A 24627-nucleotide genomic window follows, 5' to 3' on the forward strand; every position below is an offset into this window, starting at 1 on the left:
GGGGCGGACCGGCCCGGGGGGCCGCGGAGAGCGCCGTGGGGGGGGCGGACCGGCCCGGGGGGCCGCGGAGAGCGCCGTGGGGGGGGGCGGACCGGCCCGGGGGGCCGCGGAGAGCGCCGTGGGGGGGGGGGCGGACCGGCCCGGGGGGCCGCGGACAGCGCCGTGGGGGGGGGCGGACCGGCCCGGGGGGCCGCGGACAGCGCCGTGGGGGGGGCGGGCTTCTCCCGGGGGGCACCTGAGGCGGGCGCCGGAGCGGCCGCGAGGGGGCCAGCAGCACGGGCACAGTTGGCCCCGGCGAGCCGCCCACCTCGCTCCCCCGGAAAGAGGGTCGCCGTGTCGCTCTCTGGGAACGCGGGGGCGGGCGACAGAGGCCATCCGGCCCGCCGGGACCCGGCTCGTCCCCAGGGTGGGAAAGAGAGGCAGCTCTGGGAGAGCCCCCCGCCCCCAGCGACACACAGCCGACGGGCGGCGGCCACGGGTGAGGAGCGGGCCCCGCCAGTGGCCGAGGAAGCGGTATCGGGTCGGATGCCAAACGGACGATGAGGCGAGGGCGGGTGGCTGGGGGGGGGGCGGGCACCGGGAAGGCGGCGGCGCGGAGGGGGTCGGACCCCACTGCTCCATCCTCGCTCGCTCTCTCCAGCCCCGACCTACCGGACAACCCTCCCGCGTTCGAAGGAGCGCATTTCCTAACCCTTTGTGCTATGGAGATTTCTTGTTTCAGATGCATGTTCTCTGTGTTTAAACAATGGTGTTTTTGTTTTTGTTTTTGTTTTTGTTTTTTAAGGCTTCAACTGTTTATACGATGTACCAATGAACACCTTCATCAAGCTCGATAATCTGTGTCACCTTTCCGAGGCTACCACTTCCAGCGACTACAGGAGTCGTCTCAGGTGAAAGACCATAAGAAAGAGGCCTGGTGTTTATGTATAAAAAGGTAATTATTAATAAGTTGGGCAAGTGTCTGGACAGGTATGACCATGAATATATATACATTACTCCAAACGTGTGACAGCAATTACGTTGATACGCTTTTTTCAAGGTTGGAATGGTGTTGCCCTTATGCCTTCCAGTCCATTTTCTGTGTGTTGAGAATGGCGCAAGGGAGACATACGTTCACAGGACGGTGACTGCTCTGGGATGTAAACTGTGCCATCGTTCCTTCGGTGATAGATGCAGAACAAACTGTCTCCCAGTTCGCAATTCTCACTCTCACACCCAAGGAAAAACAAACATGCAGAAAAGAAAAAAATCCTCCTTTTTAGAAAATCCCCTTACGAATAGAGAGGGCATCCCCTCTTTCTTGACACACCTACCCAATAATTTCCAATTTGACTGCCTATCTTGCCAGAAGGGAAAGAAGTTGAGATGTGTACAAGGTAGGCCTATTTCCCTCGCCGGAGTTTGCTTAGGATTCGTGGATTGCACAGACTGCCAGGGAGGCGATGATGGCAGGGAGGAGTTCTGATCAGTCGTGTGAAGGCTTTTGTTCGTCTGGGTGTAGCAAATGGGTCCACCGCCTGGTGCCCGTGGTGCCTCTGGGGGCAAGACAGAGGAGCCTCCAAAGAATCAGGCACCCAATGACTTGAAGATGCACTGTCAGCGCTGTGTCCATGTGCTAGGTCGAAGTTTCCCAGAGTCTTATCTTTCTTCCCCCGTTCGTGTTGCTCCCGAACACAGTGTCTTGGCTCTTCAGAATCTCTTTCAATCGTACTGATTCCCCCTCAAGGGATGGATGCCTGGATGCGGGTTTGGGCAGTCTTCCAGCGTGTCAAGCAGAGCCCGAAAGTCGATGTCGCCGAGGGAGAGCTTGAGTTGTGGAGGGTGCTCTGCCTGTGGATCCGCATTCAGAAAGGCTTGGGCCTCTTCCTGAAACTCTGGGACGGAGAGGATTTCATCTAAAAGGCTCATGGTTTTTTTGCAGTCTTGGTCCAGTGGACAAGATGACCCTTGAGCTGATTGTGCCGGCTCTTACCACAGGTGTGTCTCAGAGTGTCTGGGCTGCTGAAGTGTCTCTTGGGTAGGTTCCCATCTGGCAGTCACACCCTGGGCCACCTCACAGCCCCATTGCATGAAGGGAGATGTGACTCGCTGAGCCGGAACCTCCCATTACTTATTTGTATTGTCAGTCGGAGACGAGTAGTGGCCAAGCCATCCTGTCATGACTGTGTTCACTGTTATTCTGGCAATTTCTCGGGTATTGGGGCCAAGAGCCTGAGTATCCCACAGCCTCTCTCCTACAGTCAGTTCTATTGGGAACTGATTTAAGTGTGTCTCCAGGGCCTTATGGTTCTCTTCTGTTTGCACAGCCAGGGTGGCTGGACCGTCATGATACCTGGTGTTTGGCTGACACAGCCCTGGGTGGGATCCTTAGGAAGAAGGGGTTTGTGGAACCCAAGGTGTACAGGTAGAATGGCTTGATTCCTGCTGGAAGGGCGGGAGAGTAGGCCATGATGAGACACGCAGGGACAGAGGATAGGTTGCTTTGGTCAAGGTAAATCGTCACATGAGTCCGCTGAGTTGGGCTTTATGCAAGATCCACCCTCATCTGGTTATGATTTCAACTTTAATTGTTCTATTCATTAAACATCATTTAAAGTGCACTTTTCTCTGTGCCATGATCTATGTTACACCCTTGAACGAGGTATGTATTGCTGAGTAACAACCTACCCCAAATGTTAGTGGTTAAAACAACTTTGTGGATTAGTTCAGTTGTTTTGACCTAGGTCTCTCATGAGATGGCTGTCAGGCTGTCAACCATGGCTGCATTCACCTGAAGGCTTGGCTTGAGCTGGAGGATTACTTTCCAAATGACTTGCTCACATGACTGGCAAGTATGTGCAAGCTATCAACAGGAAGCCTTTTTTCCTTGTCATGATGGCTGCTTCTGTGTCCTTATGACATTGTGGCTAGTTTCTCCCATAACAAGTAATCCAACAGAGCAGGGTAGACTCTACAATGTCTTTGTGAGCTCACCTTTGAGGGAACATTGCCGCGGTCACAGACTGGTTACAGAGGTCAACACTGATGAATGTGGGAATGTGTACACTAGAGTCTAAGTACCAGGAGGTGAGAATCACTGGAGGCCATCTTGGAGGCTAGTTATCTTAGCCCTGGATATTTGAAGGTGAACCAGCCTCAAAGTTGTTAATGTGTGTTTGCCTTTTCCGCTAATTGGGTAAGCAAATTCCTATAGGAGAGGTACCATTTAAAGAAATAAGCCTACTCATTACAACAGAATCTGCAAGATTTCCCCAATTCATTCTTCATTAGAGTATACTAGCCTGTTACCTGACAACAACACGAGGCCAAGTCTCATTCTCCCCCCACAACCTCTCCTTAGTGAACTCTTAGTCATTGAGCACTCATTGTATACTTAATCATTCATGATCATTGAGCACCCATTTTAAGCTTAAGCATTATTTACGGAGATCACCCCAGTACAAGAAAAATCAAAGATTTTGGCTTCAACCTCCATTCACTTTTCTGACACCAGTCCCCATGTAATAGGATCCTAAACATACAAACAAACAAATTATAGCCACTGCCCTTGGATCAATTTTGAATCTTAGGGCTGTAGGGTCGCTATGTGTTGGAATATGATCCTATTGTCTAGGAAAGGCAAATCCCATTGTAAATCCTCCTCACGTGCTTTGGAGGCAGTTTTCTCTATAGCTATTCTTTCTCTACAAGTATTACTTACTTTCCAAGGAAATTACATCTAACAGTATTATTACTGGTTAAGGACACTTGAAAGTAGTTTAGAGGGAGAAGGGGATTGAAGTAAATCAGGTTACTTTAGTTAAGGATTTGTAGATAAGTCAAGTTATTTCCTTTGAAGGAATAAAAAAGTGATTAGAGGAGAGACTAATAATAATAATAATAAACATTACTCTATGTCCAGCAGTATACTAAGAATTTGACTTGCATTAGTTTTTTTTTTTTTTTTTCACGGCAACCTGACAAAGAATATCCAGAAGGATAAAAAGTAGAGAGAGAATATTATTTGACTATTAAAAAAAAAAAACTTCGAGTCTATTTCCACTTATAGCAACCCATAAATAGGATCCAGTAAATAATGCCCCTTTACTCTAAGTCCGGAACCAATCGAGCAGGTGGAGATCAAAATATGAGTCCCCAGAGTTAGATAAGCCTGCTCTCCCCTCAGCAGCACTGGCCCCACAGTCCTCCCCTGCACAGACAGCACCCTGCCTGCTGTGAAGTGAGGGCTACCTGCATGGAGAGATACCCCCCCAATAGAAGGCTGAGGAAGGAGCTGAGCGATTATGCCCACTTGTTCCTTCCAACTTACTCTTCTCTGGGTGTGGAGGGAGGCCAAAACGATTACATTAACTGATGATCTTACACAGAAAAACATGGAAATAGAGGTTGCCCCCTAAGAAGTCATCTTGAAGGACTCTGATTCTTTTATAGGGGGAGGGTTTAGAGAAGACATGAGTCATTTAGGGATTGTGGAAGCCCTTGTAAATAAAGAAAAATTTAGTTAACAAGAATGAAATTTGTCTGTTGTCCAAAAGAAGTACTTTTATATTCAGATTCAGGGAGAATTTGACTTGAGCATGGAGAAACTGTTTCCAGGGGGCTAGGGGAAGAGTATGAAGCCAAGATCACAGGAGCTAAAGGGAGAAAGTGCCTGTTTTCTGGAGAACTGAGGAAAGAGTGCCATCTTGCCCGCCCTTCTCCTTAGCGGACAGGGTGAGTTACGTTCTACAGGCAGCCTCTCACCACCACCCTGAGTTGCCATTCATGGGACGCTTTCCCTGTCTATGGATGATTTTGAAAATCTCTGTAGAAGTGAGCCTCCTGAGAAGATGGGTGTTTGGAAGATCAGGTCTGGGGTGATGCGGATCCTGGGATGATGACCTTTTTTTTTTTTTTTAGTGATGATGCATTAGATATACACCTGATGCCAAACCAAGTTGTTTTTCAGTTTTTGTGTAAGTGTTCTCTGCCTTGATTGTGATCATCTCGGGGACATTTATTATCACTAGAATTTACAGGGTAGGAGAAGAAAAGAATGGAAGCGTTTTAAGCTCGGGCCTCAGGCTCTTCCCACACCCCTGTTCTTGGCCATGCTCTGCCTTCCTGCCCTATCAGGCTTGGTTCTAATGGGGCAGACAAGGAACGATACACTTGCGAATGTGTGATGGGCTTGAGCTGTCTGGGCAGGAAGCACCCGAACTTACTTTCTCCAGAGCTGCTGTTAATAATAAAATAACCAACATTTAGTGAGCACTTAAAATTCTAAGTGCTCTATGCATATTATCTCACTTAATCCTGACAACTACCTGATGGTATACAAAACCCAAACCAAATCCATTGCCGTGGAGTCCATCCCAATTAATAGTGCAGCTATAGTACGAAATAGAACTGCACCATAGTGTTTGCAAGGAATGGCTGGTGGACGCAAATTGGGAACCTTTTAGTTAGCAGTATGAGCTCTTAATGATTGTACCACCAGGGCTCCACCAGGGCACATAGGTGCCGTTGTTATTGTTGTTGTTAGGTGCTGTCGAGTTGGTTCCGACTCAGTGTGACCCTATGTACAGTAGATTGAAACACTGCCAATCCTGTGCCATCCTCACAATCATCATTATGCTGAAGCCCATTGTTGCAGCCACTGTGTCGATCATCTTGTCAAGGGTCTTCCTCTTTTTTGCTGACCTTCTGCTTTACCAAGCATAATGTCTCTCTCCAGGGACGGATCCCTCCTGAAAACGTGCCCAATGCATGTGAGACATAATCTCCTCAACCTTGCTTCTAAGGAGCATTCTGGTTGTACTTCTTTCAAGACAGGTTTTTTTGTTCTTTTGGCACTCCATGGTTTATTCAATATTCTTCTCCAACACCACAATTTGAAGGCGTCAGTTCTTCTTTGGTCTTCTGTGTTCATTGTCCACCTTTTCACATGCATGTGAGGAGATTGAAAACACCATGCCTTGGGCAAGGCGCACCTTAGTCTTCAAGGTAATGTCTTTGTTTTTCAACACTTTAAAGAGATCTTCTACAGCACATTTACCCTAGCGATGCGACTTTTTGATTTTTTGACTCCTGCTTCCATGGGAGTTGATTGTGGATCCAAGTAAAATGAAATCCTTAACAAATTCAATCTTTTTTCTGTTTATCATGATGTTGCTTATTGGTCTAGTTGTGAGGATTTTTGTTTTCTTTATGTTGAGGTGCAATCCATGCTGAAGGCTGTGGTCTTTGATCTTCGTCAGTAAGTGCTTCAGGTCCTCCTCACTTTCAGCAAGGAAGTTTGTGTCATCTATATAACTCAGGTTGTTAATGAGTCTTAATCCAATTTTGATGCCCTCTTCTTCATATAGCCCATCAATCTGTATGCTGAGCTCTTTGTCTGAGAAGCTGGACCATGAGGATAAAATACTGATACACACCTTTCTTGACTTTAAACCATGCAGTATACCCTTGTTCTGTTTGAGTGACTGACTCTTGATCTGTGTACAGGTTCCTCATGAGCACAATTAAGTGTTCTGAAATTCCCATTCTTCTCAATGTTATCCATAATTTGTTCTGGCTCACACACTCGAATGCCTTTGCATAGTCACTAAAACAGAGGTAAAAATCTTTGTGGTATTCGCTGTTTTCAGCCAGGATCCATCCGACATCAGCAAAGATATCCCGTGTTCCACCCCTTCTTCAGAATCTGGCTTGAATTCCTGGCAGTTCCCTGTCAAAATACTGCTGCAGCCACTTTTAAATGACCTTCAGCAAAATTTTACTTGGCAGTGGGTTTTTTTATATTAATATTGTTCGATAATTTCTGCACTCGGTTGTACCACCTTTCTTGGAAATAGGCATACATATGGATCTCTTCCAGTCAGTTGGCTAGGTAGCTGACTTCCAAATGTCTTGGCACAGACCGGTGAGCACTTTCAGTGCTGCATCTATTTTTCTCAATTGGTATTCTCTCAGTTCCTGGAGACTTGTTTCTCACCAATGCCTTCAGTGCAGCTTAGACTTCTTCCTTCAGTACTATCGGTTCCTGATCATAGGCTATCTCCTGAAAATGACTGAACATTGACAAATTCTTTTTGGTACAGCAACTCTGTGTATTCTCTCCATCTTCTATGGATGCTTCCTTCATCATTTAATATTTTCCCTGTAGAATTCTTTGATATCGCAACTCAAGGCTTGAATTTTTTCTTCGATTCTTTCAGCTTGAGAAATGCCGAGTGTGTTCTTCCCTTTTGGTTTTCTATCTCCAGGTCTTTGCACATCTCATTATAATTCACTTTCTCTTTTTGAGTCGCCCTTTGAGATCTTCTGATCAGCTCTTTTATTTTATCATTTCTTCCTTTCACTTTAGTTACTGGACATTCAAAACAAGTTGCAGAGTCTCTTCTCACATTTATTTTGCTCTTTTCTTTCTTTCTGATCTTTTATATGATCTCTTTCTTCATGTATGATGTCCTTGATGTCATTCCACAACTCGTCTGGACTTCAGGTGGAATATACCTAAGGTTGTACTTTGGCTCTCATGGACTTTTTCTAATTTTCTTCAGTTTCAACTTGAAGTTGCATATGAGCAATTGATGGTATGTTCCACAGTCACTCCCTGACCTTGTTCTTGCTGATGATATTGAGCTTTTCTATCATCTCTTTCCACAGATATAGTCAAATTGATTCCTGCGTGTTCCATCTGGGGATGTCCACGTGTATAGTCACCGTTTGTGTTGATGAAAAAAGGTATTTGGAATAAAGAAGTCATTGGTCTTGCAAAAGTCTGCCATGCAATCTTTGGCTTCTTTTCTATCTCTGAGGTCATGTTTTCCAACCACCGATTCTTTTCTTTGTTTCCAGCTTTCATACTCCAATCACCACTAATTATCAATGCATCCTAATTGCATGTTCAATCAATTTCGGACTGCAGAAGTTGGTCAAAATCTTCAATTGTTCCATCTGTTGCATTATTGGTTGGTGCATAAATTAAAATAATAGTTGTATTAACTCGTCTTTCTTGTAGGCATATGAATACTATCCTATCACTGGCAGCTTAGTACCGCAGAATAGATCTTGAAATGTTCTTTTGGATGATGAATGCAGTGCCATTCCTCTTCAAGCTGTCATTCCTGGCATAGTAGACCAATGATTGTCCAATTCAAAATGGCTAATACCAGTCCATTTCAGCTCACTAACACCTTGGATATTGATGTTTATGCATTCCATTTCATTTTTTATGATTTCCAATTTTCCTAGATTCATATTTCGTGCATTCCATGTTCCAATTATTATTGGATGTTTGCAGTTGTTTCCTCTCCGTTTGAGACATGCCACATCAGCAAGTGAGGGTCAGGAAAGCTTGACTCAAATTAACATCATACTTTACAGAGCAAAGTAGTTTCTCTTCAAATACTTTAGAATACAAGTCTCCCCCAACCGTCTTTTGAGTGCCTCCCAACCTGAGGGGCTATTCTTCCGGCACTATATCAGACAATGTTCCGCTGCTATTTATAAAGTTTTCACTGGCTAATTCTCTTCAGAAGTAGACCTCCGGGTCCTTTTTCTTAGTCTGTCTTATTCTGGAATCTTAGCTGAAACCTGCCTTTCCATGGGTGACCCTGATGGTGTTTGAATACCAGTAGCATATCTTCTAGTGTCACAGCAACATGCAGGCCCCTACAGTAAGACAAAGTGACAGACATGTGGAGGATAGATGTCATTACTATCCCCTTATCCAGATGACTAACCTCATCACCAGGGTGGCTCAGCAATGTGCCAGGGCCCCACAGCTCACAGGTGGTGGAGCTGGGACTCTAGCTCAGGTTGGTTGCTTCGAGAGCATATGCACCTGTGTTTTGCATCCGAGGCTCACTGATCATTCTCTATGTCCTCTGAAGTCATCTTTGTAGAATGCTAAAGTGTGGAAGAGTCTCAGAGATAAGCCTACCTCCTGTCATTTTAATTGTGATGAAAGGAAGACCCAGAAAGGCTGAGACACTTGGCCCTTCTTCCACCCTGGTTCCTGGCCACAGAGCAGGACTGGGATCCAGCCCTTCTCTCTTCAGAGCCAAGTCTGTTTCTACTACAAGGACTTTCCCTAAAACAAGCCTTTAATATGCTGTGAACAAAAGCTACTGAGATAATTTTAGTCATTTCTTCCAGCAGCAAGAAAAAACACGCTTCTATTATAAGTCTTGCTAGGTGGGTATCTTGGCTTATTAATCTGGCTGTGGCTTGCATCATAATATGCAGCTTTGCCACTCCCTGTTTAAGTCCTACAAAATCTAGGTGCACATACTGATCATCTGTTTTGGAGTATGTCTAACGAAAATGGGAATATTTCAGGCAAATTTATTTATCTTAATGCTCAATCACAAAACCTGCATTTGTAGAGGGACAATCCTAGGGGAGGACTGGATGGCCCACAAAATTTTTCCATTCTTAATTTCTCTGCTTGTGAGAGAAACTCTCGTCTCACCAGAGTTGTTCAAGAGGGTAGGAGAGAAAAGGAAGTCTCTATGATGTAAGTTCATCATCCAAGTTGGATGAGATATTCACAGCCAGTATAAAACAATGTTGCAGGAGCAGACGCAGAAGCAGAAATCTGAACTGACAACACAGATTGTAAGCTGACTTTTTAATTGTCAGATATAGGGCAAAGAGAATAGTTTTATTTCCTCATAAGACTTTACATGTGAAAAAACATTCAGTAACTTTATTGGCACAACAACAAAAGTTATAATTTTTTTTTGCAAGATTCTAATTTATCTAAATATGGAGGATCTGGTTTATAATGTGGAGTCTGCTCTCAATGTGTTTCCTGCTTCAAAAGCACATTTTCTTTTTTTTATTTTATTTTTTGTACTTTAGATGAGGGTTTACAGAGCAAAGTAGTTTCTCTTTAGATAATGAATACACATATTGTTTTGTGACTTTGGTTGCCAACCCCACAACATGTCAACACTCTCCCCTTTTTGACCTTGGGTTCCCCGTTGCCAGCTTTCCTGTCCCCTCCTGCCTTCCCATCCTTGTCCGTGGGCTGGTGGGTGCCTGTTTAGTCTCGTTTTGTTTTACGTGCCTGTCTAATCTTTGGATTGACACAGCGGCTACAACAGTGGGCTCCGGCATAACAACAATTGTGAGGATGTCGCAGGAGTGCGCAGCGTTTCATTCTGTCATACATGGGGTCGCTACAAGTGAGAACCAACTTGACGACACCTGATGACAACAATCTTTGGTTGAAGGTCGAACCTCAGGAATGACTGCAGTACTGAGTTAAAAGCGTGTCTGGGGACCATACTGTCTTCGTTTCTCTAGTCTCTGTCAGACTATATATGTGTGTGTGTGTGTATGCAAAATACATGCATACACAATACATTTTATGGTTATAAGTATATACATAACATATCAGCTATAGCTTTCTAAAGTCCCCCTGTTTACAGTAGACTGTATTCTGGCTTCAGAGTGACTGGCCAATGAAAACTATGTGCATATACATTTGCCAGCCCAGTGCTCCTTAATTTTACAATCTCTCAAGTTTTTACCTTGGAAACATTATTGGAATAACTTGCACTCTCGGGTATAGTTGTGGCTCTTATATCTGTAAATCACAGGCTTTTCTTTATTATTATTTTTTATAATTTATTTTATTTTTGATGTGGAGAATACATGCAGCAGAACATACACAATTCAACGATTTCTACAGTACAATTCAGTGACATTGATTACATTCTTCGAATTGTGCAGCCATTCACATCTCCTCCTTTTCTGAGTTGTTCCTCCCCAACAAGCTCACTGCCTCCTAAGTTTGCTATCTAATCTTTCAAGTTGCTGTTTTCAATTTGATCTCATACGGATAGATCTTAAAACAGCACAATGCTCAAAGCAGTTAAGCTAAACTATTGTTTGGCTTTAAGAAGACTTCAGGGAACATTTTTGGTTTAAGGTTTAAGGTGTAAAGATAACCTCAGCCAATAGTTTTGCGGGTTCATCCATCCTCCATAGCTCCAGAAAATCTGGATTCCATGAGAATTTGAACTTCTGGTCTGTATTTTCCCCCTTTTGATTGGGATTTTTCTATAGAATCTTTGATCGAATTGTTCAGTAATGGTAGCTGAGCACCACCCATTTCTTCTGGTCTCATGGCAAAGGAGGCAGTTGTTCATGGAGGCAATTAGCCACACATGCCATTTCCTCCTCCTACTCCTGACTCTCCTTCCTCTGTTGCTCCAGGTAAATAGAGACCCATTGTTATACCTTGGATGGCCACTTGCAAGCTTTTAAGACCCCAGGCACTGGCACTGCTGTGCAATAAATTAGGAGGTAGAACAAAGGCACTAAACATGATATTAGGCCAATTGACTGGCATATCCCATGAAACCATGACCCTAAACCTCCAGACCAAGAAACCAAATCCCATGAGGTGTTTGGTCGTACATAAGCAGCATCAATAGCTACTCTTTTTTTTTTTTTATCATTGTTATAAATATACCTACTACAAAACTTTTGACAATTCAACTTTTAACAAGTGTACAACTTATTGACAGCAATTACATTAACGGGCTCTGCAACCCTACCTTTAATCAATGTGGTCTTTCCATCACCGTAAACAAATGAGCAATATTTTCCTCTCCCCCTCCCTCCTGCCACTGGTTACCACCTATAAAGTTTGGTGTCTATATATTTGCCTTTTCTTTTTTATTGTGCTTTATGTAAAAGTTTACAAACCAAGTCTATCTCTCATACAAAAATTTATATACATCTTGCTGTATACTCCTAGTTGCTCTCCCCCTAATGAGACAGCACACTCCTTCCCTCCACTCTCTATTTTCATGTCCGTTCCACCAGGTTCTGACCCCTCTGCTCTCTCATCTCCCCTCCAGACAGGAGATGCTAACATAGTCTCATGTGTCTACTTGATCCAAGGAGCTCATTCTTCACCAGTATCATTTTCTGTCCCATAGTCCAGTCCAATCCCTGACTGAACAGTTGACTTTGGGAATGGCTCCTGTCTTGGGCTAACAGAAGGTCTGGGGACCATGACCTCCGGGGTCCTTCTAGTCTCAGTCGGACCATTAAGTCTGGTCTCTATGACAATTTGGGGTCTGTATCCCACTGCTCCCCTGCTCCCTCAGGGGTTCTCTGTTGTGTTGCCTGTCAGGGCAGTCATCGGTTGTTGCTGGGCACCATCTAGCTCTTCTGGTCTCAGGCCGATGCAGTTTCTGGTTTATGTGGTCCTTTCTGTCTCCTGGGCTCATAATTACCTTATATCTTTGGTGTTCTTTATTCTCCTTTGCTCCAGGTGGGTTGAGACCCATTGATGCATCTTAGATGGCAGGTTGCTAGCGTTTAACACCCCAGAAGCCACTCTCCAAAGTGGGATGCAGAATGTTTTCTTAATAGATTTTATTATGCCAATTGACTTAGACGTCCCCTGAAACCATGGCCCCCAAACCCACACCCCTGCTATGCTGGCCTTTGAGGCATTCAGTTTATTCAGAAAACTTCTTTGTTTTTAGTTTAGACCGGTTGTGCTGACCTCGCTTGTATTGTGTGTTGTCTTTCCCTTCACCTAAAATAATTCTTACCTACTATCTAATTAAAGGATCACGATTAAGTGTTCCTGAATTCCCATTATTTGCAATGTTATCCATAATTTGTTATGATCCACACAGGCAAATGCCTTTGCATAGTCAATAAAACACAGGTAAACATCCTTCTGGTATTTTCTGCTTTCAGCCAGGATCCATCTGACATCAGCAATGATATCCCTGGTTCCACGTCCTCTTCTGAAACCGACCTGAATTTCTGGCAGTTCCCTGTCGATATACTCCTGCAGCCACTTTTGAATGATCTTTGGCAAAATTTTGCTTGTGTGTGATATTAATGATATTGTTCTATAATTTCCACATTTGGTTGGATCACCTTTCTTGGGACTAGGCATAAATATGGATCTCTTCCAGTCAGTTGGTCAGAAAGCTGTCTTCCATATTTTTTGGCATAGACGAGTGAGCACCTCCAGCGCTGCATCTGTTTGTTGAAACATCTCAATTGATATTCCATCAATTCTTGGAGCCTGTTTTTCTCTGATGCCTTCAGAGCAGCTTGGACTTCTTTCTTCAGTACCATCAGTTCCTGATCATATGCCACCTCTTGAAATGGTTGAACATCGACTAATTCTTTTTGGTATAATGACTCTGTGTATTCCTTCCATCTTCTTTTGATGCTTCCTGCATTGTTTAATATTTTCCCCATAGGATCCTTCACTATTGCAACTCGAGGCTTGAATTTTTTCTTCAGTTCTTTCAGCTTGAGAAGCACCAAGAGTGTTCTTCCCTCTTGGTTTTCCATCTCAAGCTCTTTGCACATGTCATTATAATACTTTACTTTGTCTTCTTGAGCCGCCCTTTGAAATCTTCTGTTCAGTCCTTTTACTTCATTAATTCTTCCTTTTGCTTTAGCTGCTTGACATTTGAGAGAAAGTTTCAAAGTCTTCTCTGACATCCATCTTGGTCTTTTCTTTCCTGTCTTTTCATTGACCTCTTGCTTTCTTCATGTATAGTGTCCTTGATGTCATTTCACAACTCGTCTCGTCTTTGGTCACTAGTGTTCAATGCGTCAAATCTGTTCTTCAGATGGTCTCTAAATTCAGATGGGATATACTCAAGGTCATATTTTGGCTCTTGTGGACTTGCTCTGATTTTCGTCAGTATCAGCGTGAACTTGCATATGAGTAATTGATGGTCTGTTCCACAGTCGGCCCCTAGCCTTGTTTTGACTGATGATACCGAGTTTTTCCATCGTCTCTTCCTACAGATGTAGCCAGTTTGATTTCTGTATGTTCCATCTGGTGAGGTCCGTGTGTGTAATCGCCATTTATATTGGTGAAAGAAGGTATTTTCAATGAATAAGTTTTTGGTCTTGCAAAATTCTATCATTCAATCTTTGGCATTGTTTCTATCACCAAGGCCATATTTTCCAACCACTGATCCTCCTCCTTTGTTTCCAACTTTTGCATTCCAGTCAGCAGTGATTATCAATACATCTTCTTCATCTTTGGCCCTAGTGGTTGGTGCATAAATTTGAATAATAGTCATATTAAGTGGTCTTCCTTGTAGCCGTATGGATATTATCCTATCACTGACAGTATTGTACTTCAGGATAGATCTTGAAATGTTCTTTTTGATGATGAATGCAACACCATTCCTCTTCAAGTTGTCATTTCCAGCATAGTAGACTATGTGATTGTCTGATTCAAAATGGCCAATACCAGTCCATTTCAGCTCACTGATGCCTAGGATTTCGATGTTCCATTTTATTTTTGACGATTTCCAGTTTTCCTAGAGGCATTCGACTGTGTGGATCATAACAAATTATGGACAACATTGTGAAGAATGGGAATTCCAGAACACTTAACTGTGCTCATGAGGAACCTTTACATAGATCAAGAGGCAGTTGTTTGGAGAGAACAAGGGGATACTGATTGGTTTAAAGTCAGGAAAGGTGTGCGTCAGGGTTGAATTCTTTCACCATACCTATTCAATCTATATACTGAGCAAATAATCCGAGAAGCTGGACTATATGAAGAAGAACGGGGCATCAGGATTGGACGAAGACTCATTAACAACCTGCATTATGCAGATGACACAACCTTGCTTGCTGAAACCACTTACTAATGAAGATCAAAGACCATAGCCTTCAGTATGGATTGCACCTCAACATAAAACAAAAATCCTCACAACTGGACCAATGAGCAACATCATGATAAACGGAGAAAAGACTGACATTGTCAAGGATTTCATTTTACTTGGATCCACAATCAACAGCCATGGAAGCAGCAGTCAAGAAATCAAAAGACTCACTGCACCGGTAAATCTGCTGCAAAGGACCACTTTAAAGTGTTAAAGAACAAAGATATTACCTTGAAGACTAAGGTGAGCCTGACCCAAGCCATGGTATTTTCAGTTGCATCATATGCATGTGAAAGCTGGATAATGAATAAGGAGGACCAAGAAGAATTGATGCCTTTGAATTGTGGTGTTGGTGAAGAATATTGAATATGCCATGGACTGCCAAAAGAACGAACAAATCTGTCTTAGAAGAAGTACAACCAGAATGCTTCTTAGAAGCAAGGATGGCGTGACTGCATCTTACATACTTTGGACATGTTGTCAGGAGGGTGTCAGTCCCTGGAGAAGGACATCATGCTTGGCAAACTACAGGGTCAGCGGAAAAGAGGAATACCCTCAATGAGGTGAATTGACACAGTGGCTGCAACAATGATCTCAAGTATAACAACGATTGTAAGGATGGCACAGGACCAGGCAGTGTTTCGTTCTGTTGTGCATAGGATCGTATGAGTTGGAACCGACTCGATGGCACCTAACAACAACAACAGATGGCCACTTGCTAGTGTTTAAGACCCCAGATGCCATTCACCAAAGTGGGATGCAGAATGTTTTCTTAATAGATTTTATTGTGCCAGTTGACCTAGATTTTCCCTGAAACCATGGTCCCCACCCCTCACCCCTGCTACTCTGGCCTTCAAAGAATTTGATTTATTCAGGAAACTTCTCTGCTTTTGATTTAGTCCAGTTGTGCTGACCTTTCCCGTATTGTGTGTTCTTTCCCTTCACCTAAAATAGTTCTTGTGTACTATCTAATTAGTGAATACCCCTTTCCCCCTCCCTCCCCAACCTTGTAACCATCAAAAAGTATTTTCTTCTCTGTTTAAACCATTTCTTGAGTTCTTATTATAGTGGTCTCTCATACAATATTTATCCTATTGCAACTGACTAATTTCACTCAGCGTAATGCCTTCCAGATTCCTCCATGTTACGAAAGTTTCACAAATTCATTATCATTCTTGGATGATGAATGGTATATTCCATTGTGTGAATATACCATAATTTATTTATCCATTCATCCATTGATGGGCACCTTGGTTGCTTCCATCTTTTTGCTATTGTAAGCAGTGCTGCAATGTACATGGGTGTGCATGTATCTGTTCATGTAAAGGCTCTTATTTCTCTAGGATATATTCTAAAGAGTGGGATTGCTGGATAAAATGGTAGTCCTATTTCTAGCTTTTTCAGGAAGTGCCAAATCAATTTCCAAAATGGTTGTACCATTTTACATTCTCACCAGCAGTGTGTAAGTGTTCCAGTCTCTCCACAACCTCTCCAACATTTATTATTTTGCATTTTTTTGGATTAATGCCTACCTTGTTGGAGTGAGATGGAATCTGATCGTGGTTTTGATTTGCATTTCCCTAATGGGTAATGACTGTGAGCATTTCCTCATGTATCTATTAGCTACCTGAATGTCTTCTTTAGTGAAGTGTCTGTTAGGTGCCTGAATATCTTCTTTGGTGAAGTGCCTGTTCATGTTCTTTGCCCATTTTTTAATTGGGTTATTTTATTATTGTTGTCAAGTTTTTGCAGTATCATGTAGATTTTAGAGATCAGAGACTGATCGGAAACGTCACAGCTAAAAACTTTTTCCCTGTCTGTAGGTTGTCTTTTTACTCTTTTGGTGAAGTTTTTGGAGCATAGGGTGTTGGATTTTTAGGAGCTCCCAGTAATCTAGTTTCTCTTCTGGTGTTTGTGTATTGTTAATAATGTTTTGTATACTGTTTATGCCATGCATTAGGGCTCCTAGCATTGTCCCTATTTTTTTCTTCCATGATCTTTATCATTTTAGATTTTACACTTAGGTCTTTGATCCATTTTGAGTTCATTTTTGTGCATGGTGTGGGGTATGGGTCTGTTTCATTTTTTTGCAGATGAACATCCAGTTGTGCCAGAGTCATTTGTTAAAGAGACTGTCTTTTCCCCATTTAACTGACTTTGGGCCTTTGTCAAATATCAGCTGCTCATATATAAAAAACAAACAAACAAAAAAACCAAACCCAGTCCCGTCGAGTTGATTCCGACTCATAGCGATCCTATAGGACAGAGTAGAACTGCCCCAAAGAGTTTCCAAGGAGTGCCTGGCAGATTTGAACTGCAGACCCTTTGGTTAGCAGCTGTAGCACTTAACCACTATGCCACCAGGTTTTCATGGATGGATTTATATCTGGATTCTCAATTCTGTTCCATTTGCAGCCACTTTTAAATGATCTTCAGCAAAATTTTACTTGTGTGTGATATTACTGTTATTGTTTGATGATTTCCGCATTCTGGTGGATCACCTTTCTTTGGACTGGGCACAAATATGGATCTTTTCCAGTTGGTCAGCCAGGAAGCTGTCTTCCAAATTTCTTGACATAGACAAGTGAGCTCCTCCAATGCTGAATCGGTTTGTTGAAACATCTCAATTGGTATTCAGTCAATTCCGAGAGTTTTTTTTTTTCAACCTTCCCTTCAGTGCATCTTGGACTCCTTCCTTAAGCACCACCGGTTCTTGGTCATATACTACCTCCTGAAGTGGCTGAACATGGCCCAATACTTTTTGGTACAGTGGCTCTTTGTATTCCTTCCATGTTCTTTTGATGTTTCCTGCATCATTCAATATTTTCCCCGTAGAATCCTTCAGTATTGCAACTTGAAGTTGATTTTTTTTTCTGCCATTCTTTCAGCTTGAGATATGTTGAGTATGTTCTTCCATTTTGGTTTTGTAACTCCAGATCTTTCCACATTTCATTACAATACTTTACATTGTCTTCTGGGGCAGTCCTCTGAAATCTTCTGTTCAGATCTTTCACTTCATCATTTCTTCCTTTCACTTTAGTGCTGTACGTTCAAAAGCAAGTTTCAAAGTCTCTTTTGACATCCGTTTTGGCCATTTCTTTTTTTTTCTGTCTTTTTAATGACCTCTTGCTTTCTTCACGTACAATGTCCTTGATGTCATTCCACAACTGGTCTGGTCTTTGGTCATCAGTGTTTAATGCATCAAATCTCTTCTTGAAGTGGTCCCCAAATTCAGGTGGGATATACTCAGGATTATATTTTGGCTCTCATGGACTTGTTTTAATTTTCTTCAGCTTCGGCTTGAACTTGCATATGAGCAATTGATGGTCTGTTAAGCAGTCAGCCCCTGACCTTGTTCTGACTGATGATACAAAGCTTTTCCATTGTCTCTGTCCACAGAGGTAGTCAATTTCATTCCTGTGTATTCCATCTGCTTAGTTCCAACTGTATAGTCACCATTTATGTTGTTCAAAAAGGTATTGGCAATGAAGAAGTCATCGATCTTGCAAAATTCTATCATGTGATCTCAGGCTTCATTTCTGTCACCAAAGCCATATTTTCCAACTACTGATCCTTCTTTGCTCCAACTTGCAAATTCCAATCACCAGTAATTATCAATGCATCCTGACTACATACTCAATTTCAGAATGCAGAAGTTGGTAAAAGTCTTCAATTTCTTCATCTTTGCCATTAGTGGTTGGTGTGTAAACTTGAATAATAGTCGTATTAACTGGCCTTCCTTGTAGGTGTATGGGTATTACCCTATCACTGATAGCATTGTACTTCAGGATAGATCTTGAAATGTTTTTTTGATAATGAATGTGATAGCATTCCTCTTTAATTTGTTATTACCAGCATAGTAAACCATATGATTATCTGATTCAAAATGGCCGATACCAGTTCATTTCAGCTCAGTAATGCCTAGAATATCGATGTTTATGCGTTCCATTTCATTTCTGATGAGTTCCAAATTTCCTAGTTTCATACTTCGTACATTCCATGTTTCGATTATTAATTGATGTTTGCAGCTGTTTATTCTCATTTTGAGTTGTGCCACATCAGCAAATGAAGGTCCAGAAAGCAAAGCTTGACTCTATCCACATCATAAAGTTAATTCTACTTTGAGGAGGCAGCTCTTCCCTAGTTGTCTTTTGAGTGTCTTCCAACCTGGGGGGCTCATCTTCCAGCACTATATCAGACAGTGTTCCGCTGCTCTTCATAAGGTTTCCATTAGCTAATCTTTTCAGAAGTAGACTGCCAGTTCCTTCTTCCTAGTCTGTCTTAGTCTGGAAGCTCCACTGAAACCTGTCCACCAAGGGTGACCCTGTTGGTATTTGAAATACTGGTGGCAAAGCTTCCAGCATCACAGCAACGTGCAAGCCACCACAGTCTTGGAAACCCCCAGGGCAGCTCTGCTCTGTTCTATGGGGTCGCTATGGGGTCATCGGAATCGACTCGATGGCGATGGGTAAAATCTTTTGTGCCATTTTTAGTTTTAATAATAAAGTCATGAGAGAACGATAATATCTGATCTCAATTACTCTGATGTTTACTTTATGGATGACATGGTATGCTGTTTCTAACTGATGGCAGCAGACCAAAGTGCAGAGTCAGGTAGTTAAAAAGAATGCCTTCCTTTTTAAGATGAAATTTGTGAAACAGTAACAAATGGACAGCGGTTACTCTGATTGTGAATTCTGAGCGACTGCTGACTTACACAGTAGCACACACAAGGCCCCCACTTACGTAATTCTCATAATTCCAAGGCCAGTTAGAGAAGAACGTTTTGGAATATCCAAGTCTGCTTAAAAAAAAAAAAAAACTAAGGGAGGCAGAGTAGTTGTTTTTGTCCTGCCACTTAAGCCAATATCAATAATTTCTTCCCAAATATTCTTCTCTAATTGCATAAATTTATACACAGCATGGATAAAAACTGCTTACTTCTGCCATTCTACCCATTCTAACTTCTTTTTTTTTTTTTTAAGAAAAATTGCTCGACATTCCAAAACCTTGGTCTCAAACATCTTGGACATAAAAATCCGCAGGGGAGCTCAATTAAAAGACAGGGGGAAAAGGCGGGGGGGGGGGGTATCTCACCCAGAAGCACTGGTTCGGTGGGTCTGAAGTTTGAGCAAGAATCTGTATTTTGCCTAAGCTCCCATTGTTCCTGGCGCTGGTGATGTGTAGATACTTTTAAGGTAATTGAAACTGAAAGGTTATTTACTGTGTGCATGTAGTGTGCCTTTTGTACCAGAAGGTGGCGCCATAACATCTGAAATCAGGGGCTTTGTAGCTGAAACCCGTCGCCAGCCAGTCGATTGTGACTCATAGCGACCCTATGGAATAGAGTAAAACTGTCCCCTAGAGTTTCCAAAGAGGCCCTGGTGGATTCAAACTGTGGACTTTCAGGTCAGCAGCCATAGCTCTTAACCACTACACCACCAGGGTTCCCAGTAAAAAAAAAAAAAAAAAAAAGTAGCTGGTTGGAAAATGGAGCCCTAGTGCTGCAGTGGTTAAGAGATTGGCTGCTAAACAAAAGGCTGGCAGTTCGAACCCACCAGCTGCTTCTTAGAAACCCTATGGGACAGTTCTACTCAGTCCAGTAGGGCCGCTGTGTGTCAGAATTGACTCGACGGCGATGGGTTTGCTTTTTTTTTTTTTTTTTTAAGCTGGGAAATAAGGAGTCTTGGTTGTGTAATGGTTAAGCATTTGGTTGCTAACTGAAAGGTTTGTGGTTTGAACCTACACCCCTCTGTGGGAAAAAAAAGACCTGCTATCTTCACCATAAAGATTACGGCCTAGGAAACCCTATGGGGCAGTTCTACTCTATCACAGAGGGTTGCTGTGAGTCAGAATCAACTCCCTAGCACGTAACAACAAGCTCTAAGGCTTCTACTTTCACTGAACTACGTTTTGGGGAAAGTGGATGGAACGAGGAGGGGAAGCAGAAGAGGGTGCAGGAATACGGTGCTGTAGAAGGAATAAATGCTTATTAAAACCAATTTCATGATCATCATTTGTATTAACTCCTCTCAGAAGCACCATATGAATGTTGTGTTGCTGTTAAAGAAAATTTTCCTTCAAGTATACCAGAAAAGCTTGATGTCCAATACATTTAAAAGCAGAGAGGCACTCAGCATCTCCTGGATGCTGATCTGTGGACTACTACCCTTCAGCCTGGTCTCATTACAGAATCCCAGGAATGGGCCACAAGTACCAGGTGGGTGTGAGGCAATACCACATGTCACTTCCTGCTTCAGCTGCTGCTTTCTTAGGTGGTTTCTCAAGGTCACACCACCTGGGTATAATCAAGGAATAGGGCCATAGGAACCACGAGGAAACAGTGGTCTCTGACTCTAGCCCTGATCAACAAAATAACTGGACCCCCATCCCCTGACTGTGCCTTAAATGCCAGGAGCATCTGTGATGTGTCATACATGCTCACAAGACAGCATGCTTCATCTACCTCTCATTCCTGGAGGCTCCTGAAGGTCCCCAGCTGCTGCAATGATGTCGCTCTTCCTGTAGGTAATTTCTGCCTCCATCATCATGTCCTCAGCATGACCCATGTTGGTGACATTTCTTCATTCTACTCAATCCTTATCACATAGTCATTTGGTTTGAGTTGGGGAAGCAGGGTTGGGAATGATCAGAGATAAACTCTGCTGCTATGAGACCACAAAACAAAGAGCCCTTATAGTTCATCTTACCTTTCATTTACCTTGCTTCTCATTTCAGTTCTTCGTCTTCCCCCATAGGAAAAGAAAAATGAAATTTGTATCCCTGTGAAACACTAAACATTGTATAACTTCCCTCACAGTTAGGCAATGTCCTGGGACCAACCATGTGCCTGCATTCTGAGTCCATTTTCCTTTCCTTTCCATCTAACACACAACCAGGGAGGTAAGAATGGCACAGGGTCTTAGCTTGGGCACCAGAGACAGTCCCAGGCCCAACATCATTATGTCACTCTATTTCCTGTAAGACTCATCAGGTGCCTTCAAGCAAGAAAAACCCAGGCCAGCCTGTGCCTCCAATTAGACAGGCCCAGATGATAAGCTGTTTAGGCACGTGCTATGGGTCTATAGGGTCTACAGGGTCACTATGAGTCAGAATTGACTCGATGGCAATGGGTCACTACACATTTATGGCTTGAATCCAAACAAAATGAACCCTCCTAAACACTTTCAAACCATGATGTGATATCCAAGGAGAGGCCAAAGGCTACAGTCAGCTATTTAGAAGTTTTGTGGAGTCCGTGATAAAGTAATGAAGAAAAAATTTCAGAAAAGAGAACAAAATTTGTGGGCATATGCATAGAAACAGATTCAGGTGTAAATAATAAAACGAACAATTTGATGAGTCTATTAAATATAGTGCATGAACTAGGTTTTTAAGTGATGACAAATAATTTCAGAGGTAGTCAGGGCCCCCACTCTTCAGACTCTAGGATTACATGAACCTGGAGGCAGGAGTGAGAAGGCAAGCAGAAGGGTTAACAAGGGCCATGTATTTAGTCTTTGTGTTCCAGCCTTTTGTATGCTTTCTCACTTTTTCTTGCTTCAATAATTTATTGCAACGTTTTACCTGAAAGGCTCTTGTCTTCCTAAGCCATTCTCCATTCTGCCAGTTATTTTCCTCAAGTACAATATGAATCAATTTATTCTCCTTTAATATACCCCCTTTAAGATGAAAAATAGTCAAAACTCTTTAATACATTTTGGCCATAATCAGGCTTTGTAACATATATTACCTATTTGATTGTAATAGGAGGAGCCCCCGGGTGGCGCAAACAGGTAAGTGCTCAACTACTAGCTGAACGGTTGGTGGTTCAAACCTACCCAGAGGTACCTCGAAAGACAGGCCCGAGATCTGCTTCCAAAAGGTCACAGCCTTGAAAATCCTATTGAACAGCTCTACTTTGCACACATAGAGTCAGAATCGACTCAACTTGAAGGCAACTAACAACAATACCAATAATAAAACCAAAACAACCAAACTCATTGCGGTCGAGTTGATTCACTCATAGCGACCCTATAGGACAGAGTAGAACTGCCCCATACAGTTTCCAAGGAGCATCTGGTAGATTCCAACTGCCTGTCCTTTGGTTAACAGCCGTAGCTCTTAACCACTACTCCGCCAGGGTTTCCAAAAATAATAATAGGTAACACACAATGGAAAGCCCCTGGCAGAGTGATAAAGGTCCTTAGAGTCACAGTTCTGCCAATTACTAGCTATGAGATCTTGGCAAAGTTATATGGCCTCGAAGCCCAATAGTGCCAGCTCTTTGGGCTGCTATGAAGGTTAAATGAGAGTAAATGAGCCATTTTTCCCACTGTACCATCCCACTTATCCCACGTGCTGCCACTCTAGTGTATTTTCTGTTCCTCACATCTACCCTTCAATGTCCTAACTATGTTTTCTCACCCTTTTCCCATGCCACAACTGTTCATCCATCTTCCACTTACAGAAACTCTTCTCATGACTTGAATGCCACCTCCTGGAATAACAAATTCCTTGTCCTCCCCCCCATCAAAATTTACGCCTCTTTGTTGTCCTCCACTTGCACCTGTTCTTCCTTCATTCCTTCTCACATTGCAATTTGTAATTCACATATTTGACTCTCTTTTCCTCTAGATTGGAAACCTAGTGGCGTAGTGGTTAAGAGCTATGGCTGCTAACCAAAAGGTTGGCAGTTCAAATCCACCAGGTGCTCCTTGGAAACTCTATGGGGCAGTTCTACTCCATCCTATAGGGTTGCCTCAACAGCAATGGGTTAGGAGGTTCGGAGATTCTACTAGTTATGTGTTATCTGAGGTCCATCAGATACCAAGTTTTATTCAACTTCTCCGTGCCTAGCCCCGACCAGAATGATTTTTAAATAAGTGCTTCATTTGATTGTGATTATTAGTTAAAATTGACTTGCTCTAAAATTACAGACCCTATTAATTTAGCCTCCTCTCCCTTTGACAAAGTCATAATGTAATATGTACGAAAATAATAATGGTTCAAACTCTATTTTTATTGAAAAACTCTTTTTCCCGAAACAGTGGTAGCATACTAGAAAAATTCCACAAATAATTTGTTTCCATCATGTAATATGACTAACTCTATGGGGTAGTTCTACTCTGTCCTATAGGGTCGCTATGAGTCAGAATCGACTCAACGGCACTGGGTTAATATGACATAAAAATTATTCTCTTATAGATTCTTAGCTGGAATGTTTAATACAAATTAATTTTTTTATTATAAAAATATTATAAAACCTTGGAAAGGAGGGAAAAGACAATACATACTCCCGCTTATCAAGTGAGAGCTTTTTCTATAAGATCTTGCTCCTTGTCATGGATTGAATTATGTCCCCCCCAAAAAATATGTTTATCAACTTGGTTAGGCCATGATTCCTAGTATTGTGTGGTTGTCCTCCATGTTGTAATTGTAATTTTATGTTAAGAGGATTAGGGTGGGATTGTAATTCTGCACTTACTCAAGGCACCTCCCTGATCCAAGGTAAAGGGAGTTTCCCTGGGGTGTGGCCTGCAAGCAGAGAGTTGGGGACCTCATACCACCGAGAAAGCAGCACCAGGAGCAGAGTGCATCCTTTGGACATGGGATCCCTGCGCCTGAGAAGCTCCTTGACTGGGGGAAGATTGAGGACAAGGGCCTTCCTCCAGAGCCGACAGAGAGAGAAAACCTTCCCCTGGAGCCAGCTCCCTGAATTTGGACTTGTAACCTACCAGACTGTGAGAAAATAAATTTCTCTTTGTTAAAACCATCCACTTGTGGTATTTCCATTATGGCAGCACTAGATGACTAAGAGAGTCCTCAGAGTGTAGCCTGGACCAGCAGCATTGGCATCAGCTGGGAACAGGTTAAAACAGAAATGCAGAATCTCAGGCCCACTAAATCAGAACATGAATCATTTACACATTAAAGCTTGAAAAGCCCTGTGCTA

At 42.6% G+C, this 24627-nt stretch overlaps 1 long non-coding RNA gene across 1 annotated transcript; it reads left to right on the forward strand.

Annotated features, from left to right (window-relative positions):
- The first annotated feature begins 411 nt into the window (after positions 1-411).
- Positions 412-24375, forward strand: LOC126070377 (uncharacterized). The gene is made up of 3 exons (XR_007516203.1): positions 412-478; positions 785-934; positions 24183-24375. It is a non-coding gene; the product is annotated as an uncharacterized LOC126070377 (long non-coding RNA).
- Positions 24376-24627: the final 252 nt, after the last annotated feature.

This window comes from Elephas maximus, chromosome 1 (genome assembly GCF_024166365.1).
Source record: "Elephas maximus indicus isolate mEleMax1 chromosome 1, mEleMax1 primary haplotype, whole genome shotgun sequence".
NCBI classification, from domain to species: Eukaryota; Metazoa; Chordata; class Mammalia; order Proboscidea; family Elephantidae; genus Elephas; species Elephas maximus.